The sequence below is a fragment of the Ips typographus genome, linkage group LG2 (assembly GCF_016097725.1).
Source record: "Ips typographus isolate SLU linkage group LG2, UJ_Ityp_2.0, whole genome shotgun sequence".
In the NCBI taxonomy this organism is placed as follows: Eukaryota; Metazoa; Arthropoda; class Insecta; order Coleoptera; family Curculionidae; genus Ips; species Ips typographus.
Genome location: NC_138423.1, coordinates 9497479 through 9503478, shown reverse-complemented (window position 1 = coordinate 9503478; position 6000 = coordinate 9497479).

Here is a 6000-nt window from a genome sequence, read left to right as displayed (position 1 = left end):
ACGGTCCGTTGTTAGCAATCCACCGGTCGTCAAACGTAGCTTGTAGAAAATTATTGACAATATGACCATTATGAGGAGGTGCGCCATCATGCTGATAAATTACCCGTCTTCTGTCGGCTAGAGGTAAATTATCCAAGTATTCCCTTTCTAAATCTTGAATTATAGCTAGATATCGATCACCTACAATAAAAACATAGCATTAAATTAAGTTTCAGAACTTCACAATTTGTCGTTTAACATCGTCGATATACCGTTTAAATTTTCTTCATAAAAACGTATCATAACAATTTGGTCATTCCTCACAGCACAATAAACATTAAACTCCAGATTTCTTGAAAATTTCTCTCTCTAATTACGTGTGGATTTATGTCACACCAGTAGTGTGAATCATGTCTATTGAACATTCCATTTTTAGTGAATTTGGCCTCGTCGCTCCAAAAAATATTATTCAAAAACAATTCATCTCCATAGTGACTAGTCAGCAAAAACTCACTAAAACAACTCTCTTCGGAAAGTCAACCTCTTTTAAGTGTTGCACTAATTTAAATGAAAAAGGGTGAAATTTATGTTTCTTCAGGATACTCTGAATTGAGCTTTTGGATATGCCTGATTCTACGGAAACTTGTCTTATTGACAAGTTGGATTTGCAACAAAATAGCCCAAAATTGCAATTTCTACATTGGTATATTAAGGATTGGTTTTGTTTTAATAGCTTTTATCTTCACAGATCCCGTATTCTTAAAATTTTCAATTATTTGCTTGACAGCTTTTCGTGATGGCTTTGGTTTTTTCTGGATAACGAGCGGCAAATACCTCACATGTTCTACTCACAACTTTATCACATTCTCCGTAAATAATAAACAGATTTAAGTAATCTTGGTTTGAATAACGTAACCGCGACGGCATATTGCAGTTGTCAAAACACTCAAAACTAGTGTTATTAACATGCCCTGCAGGTCTCCAATATCACCGTGTGTCAAAAGCATGGCCAACTAGAGTACCAGCTAATTCCAACCATGCAGCCGAGCATGCAGCCTAATAAAAAAATGTTTATTCTCAAATAAAACGAAATGGGTTGGATTTAGGTATAGGCAAGTAAATTGAAACTTATAGTAATTTTTAATGCTCAAAATGATTCCGTCATAAAAAATGGGGGTTTCCATTTAAAAAACTTGAGATTTTTCATTTTTTTAGTGGCAAGTTTATGATTTTTTTTGACGACCCTGTATACAAATGAGTCGTTACGCACCCTCAGTATAATAAAACGATCCTTCATTTACAATATCCCAAAGTTTCATTGCAAAATGAAATACGGTTTTAACATAGTACAAAAATATGTTGAGCAACTGTCACTTTTTTGGAAAAACATCAAATATTTCGAAAACGGCTAGAGATAGACATAGGGCATTCTATACAAAAGTTGGTCAGAATTTTGTGAGGAATCCAATATGTAATATATATAGGGTGTTCTATTTAAAATAAGAAAGTTGTGATCGACTTCCGGTATAAGCGGAAGTGCAACCATCTTGAAAATATTTTAGTTGGATTGGGCATGCCCCCAGTATCCTACCAAATTTTCAAAACTCTCCTATTTATACTTTTTCCAATATCAATCGAGGTCTTTCGTCGTGGGACACCCTGTATTGGTCGTAAATATACATGTATAATTTAGAAACTGTTACTTAAATTTCAAGAATTATTTATAAATTCCATTAAAAATTAGCTGTAGCTGCTTATAAATTTAGATAATTTTAAAATATTTCATTACCTGTAGCTTATAAAATAGGTACGTTACAACTTATTTTTGTTAACGTTTTGGTTGACATTCGATTTTTGGTTACCAGTTTCTCAAAAAAGCTGAACATTGGATGTGTTATTTACACAAACCATTTTGATAAAATGCCTTGATTAGCTTTATATTTCCAAAAATTTATTTCAATCGGATAAAAACCACACAACAACAAACCGAAAGCTTCCAATGAAGTTCAAATGGAAGAAGGACCTGCATAGCTCAATTTAGTAAGTCACCAGCTTCCTCATCCTTATAAATATTACCAGTTGAAGACTGCTTTAAAGCGGAATGATATTCAAAATTAATATTTGGCGGTCGTTTTAAGCAGTAATCATTGTCATCATCAGAACTATCTGAGCGACACGGTTTTCTTTTTTGTATCCTTCGTGCATCAGTTAATTCACTATCTGATGCCAAATCTGACGAAATTTCCGCTACTTTTAATTTTCGTTTGGCAATCGCATTAGTCATCTGAAAAGTATATTGTATCACTATGTTTCAAGACTACCCTGCTTCAAGACTGATACACTATTAAAACGTATTCAACTTTTTATTATCTGAGCTTATTTACTATTTTGCAAGCGGGAATTATGTTATTGTGTAAAAATAATGCACAAAATTTGGGTAATTTCCAGAACTTACACTGTAATTAGGTACTAGGGGAATTGTTTATATTTTACTCAATAGCTAACTCCGTTATTTTTGATCTGACCACATAATTTAAATTAGCAAAGTTGCAGCATTTTTTTCTGAATCATATTGCATTGTCACACACTCTTGTTAAATGTTTGACATGCATTTTGATTATTTTAAATTAAACACCCTGTATTTATTTGCTCAATCAGAAGATCTCTCTTACAGCAAAATGTTTTGCCAAAAGACACTTTAGTCACGAGGTTTATAAACTATTTTATGCACTTTAGAGTGTGAGATACTAAAAATAAAAAATAACAAAGCTCAGAGTAGATCACTTATCACTTAACGGTACTCTAGTTTCAAGATTGACAGCTCGTATTATTGGTAGTTGTCATTGAATGTTGTTGGCAGGGTGGATTCACTCAAAATTTATTGTGCCCTGTAAGTGTTGCTATGGCACAAATATCTTACTCCCTCTAAAGTGCATAAAATAAATTTTGTACCTACGGTTTTATCGAAAAACTAAATTTCGGGACAAATACTTCCACTTAAAATAAAAATGATATTCAAAAATATGTTTTTTTTTAAATAGCTATTTCAAAAATTAAAACAAATACCATATTTTCGAAAACGCCACGCCCGCGATTTAGAACCATATAGGAGATCTTTCCTAATTTATACGGTTTCGGAAATTCCTTTGCAGTGCAGCCTTATGATAAAAATTTGGAATTAAAAATGTACCTGTTTCATATAAGCATCTACGAACAGAATAAGTTGTCCAGTTCTTTGTATCTGGACACTCTGCTGTTTTACCGGCGGCCAATAAACTTCCTTTTTTCGAGGGGTCAACCATCTACCTCTAACTATAGCCACTCTCCAATACCTTCACCGTCAAATTCTACTAAAAAGTACATCTAGATGAAAAAGGGAGTAGTATCAAAAATTTTGGTTCAATTTCAATATTTGCAATTCATATTGTCGCAGATTCCACATTTACATACCTATCGTACTATACACCGAATAATCGTGTATGTCAGCAAGTCTGGTAGGAATCTGGGTCAATCGACGAGTATTTATTCAGCAAGGCTGGCCATCTAAAATCACTGGTCTCCGGGTTGGTCGGCGAGCAACATTCCCTAACTTGAAGTGGTGGGTTGGCTCGCTACCCTCTTAGGATCCCAGGCTGATAAGAGAAGGGTTCTCTCGCAACTTGAAGTGACCGATAGAACCCTTAACCCTGTCAGTTGTTCACTTGGTCTTTTGGTCACATCGTACAAGAACACCTTTGCGTGCCTACGGTGTAGCTGAAGGACTAAAACCCAACTCACCCTCCCCGAACTCTCATGCGCTCTACGACGATTACGGCCGTGTTGGCCCTTCTTTTCTGGGGGTAAGAATAACCCCTCTTAAGTGTTTATTTTACATCGTTTATAATAAATAAGGCTTAGAGATATGTTCTATATGTTTGTTGAGACGAGTTACTAATTTTTTCTTTGTTTATGGGTCTTCTGTCTCACACAAAAAAGGTTTGTTGGGAAAATGGAATTTCGCACTATTTTCAACTAAGTTGAAAATAACATTAACCTAGTCGTCCCAACACAAGACCACTGACTTAGAGAACAGAAAAACAGAAAACAACAACTTAATAAATATTAACCTGATAATGTTCAATTTGGAACTCTGAGAAGGGTTTTGTCAATAAAAATTGACATAAATTTTGACTTTTGTCATTCCAATAGGAAAGGTTATCTATTGTTGTAGTGAAAGGTGGGTTTTATAATGAAAACAAAATTACAAGAAATTTCAGTTTCGTTTGATATGACCAAGTGTTATCTCCTCCTCTAGAATATTTAACCAAGTTTGGTCAATATTAATAGAGGATGTAGCAACACAGGAGTCATGGTTTAATCTAATACAGGGTGTCCCACGACGAAAGACATCGATTGATATTGGAAAAAGTATAAATGGGAGAGTTTTGAAAATTTGGCAGGACACTGATGTGGGCATTCCCAATCCAACTAAAATATTTTCAAGATGGTTGCACTTCCGTTTATACCGGAAGTCGATCACAACTTTCTTATTTTAAATTGAACACCCTATATATTATTACATATTTAGATTCCTCACAAAATTCTGACCAACTTTTGTATAGAATGCCCTATGCCTATCTCTAGCCGTTTTCGAAATATTTGATGTTTTTCCAAAAAAGTGACAGTTGCAACGCTCAACATATTGTTACGATTTTCCCGTGGGTTCACACAAAGTCAATTTAACTCAACAATTAATAAATTTATTTACACTTCCAAAACACTCCGTACAATAATTAACACAGCTACTAAAAACACTACTACAATTCCACAACTATTTCACTATTTAAACTTTACCGCGTTCCCAAATTCACTACTACACAACTACTACTCTCTCTACTCTGTCGTCGACGACGCCGCTTCTTTTATATTCGCAAACCACGTTCTAGAATGACCGCGAAACGCTTTGCGGGTTGCCTTGACCATTCAAGAATCTTCCAGGTGCGGCGCTTCCTAACTGTGGCCTACTTTAATACGCGCCCGGCCAGATATTGCGGCGCATCGGTTTCGTCGAGTATCGAGCATAGTAGGCCCAAACCGTAACAATATTTTTGTACTATGTTAAAACCGTATTTCATTTTGCAATGAAACTTTGGGTTATTGTAAATAAAGGATCGTTTTATTAAACTGAGGGTGCGTAATGACTCATTTGTATACAGGGTCGTCAAAAAAAAATCATAAACTTGCCACTAAAAAAATGAAAAATCTCAAGTTTTTTAAATAGAAACCCACATTTTTTATGACGGAATCATTTCGTTTTATTTGAGAATAAACATTTTTTTATTATGCTGCACGGTTGAGATTATGTGGTGTTTTAGTTGGTCATGCTTTTGACACACGGTGATATTGGAGACCTGCAAAGCATGTTAATAACACTAGTTTTGAGTGTTTTGATAACTGCAAATATGCCGTCGCGGTTACGTTATTCAAACCAAGATCACTTAAATCTGTTTATTATTTACGGAGAATGTGATAAAATTGTGAGTAAACATGTGAGGTATTTGCCGCTCGTTATCCAGAAAAACCAAAGCCATCACCAAAAGCTGTCAAGCAAATAATTTTAAGAATACGGGATATGTGAAGATAAAAGCTATTAAAACAAAACCAATCCTTAATAATACAAATGTAGAAATTGCAATTTTGGTCTATTTTGTTGCAAATCCAACTTTGTCATAAGACAAGTTTCCGTAGAATCAGGCATATCCAAAAGCTCAATTCAGAGGATCCTGAAGAACATAAATTTCACCCTTTTTCATTTAAATTAGTGCAACACTTAAAAGAGGTTGACTTTCCGAAGAGAGTTGTTTTTAGTGAGTTTTTGCTGACTAGTCACTATGGAGATGAATTGTTTTTGAATAATATTATTTGGAGCGACGAGGCCAAATTCACTAAAAATGGAATGTTCAATAGACATAATTCACACTACTGGTGTGACATAAATCCACACGTAATTAGAGAGAGAAATTTTCAAGAAATCTGGAATTT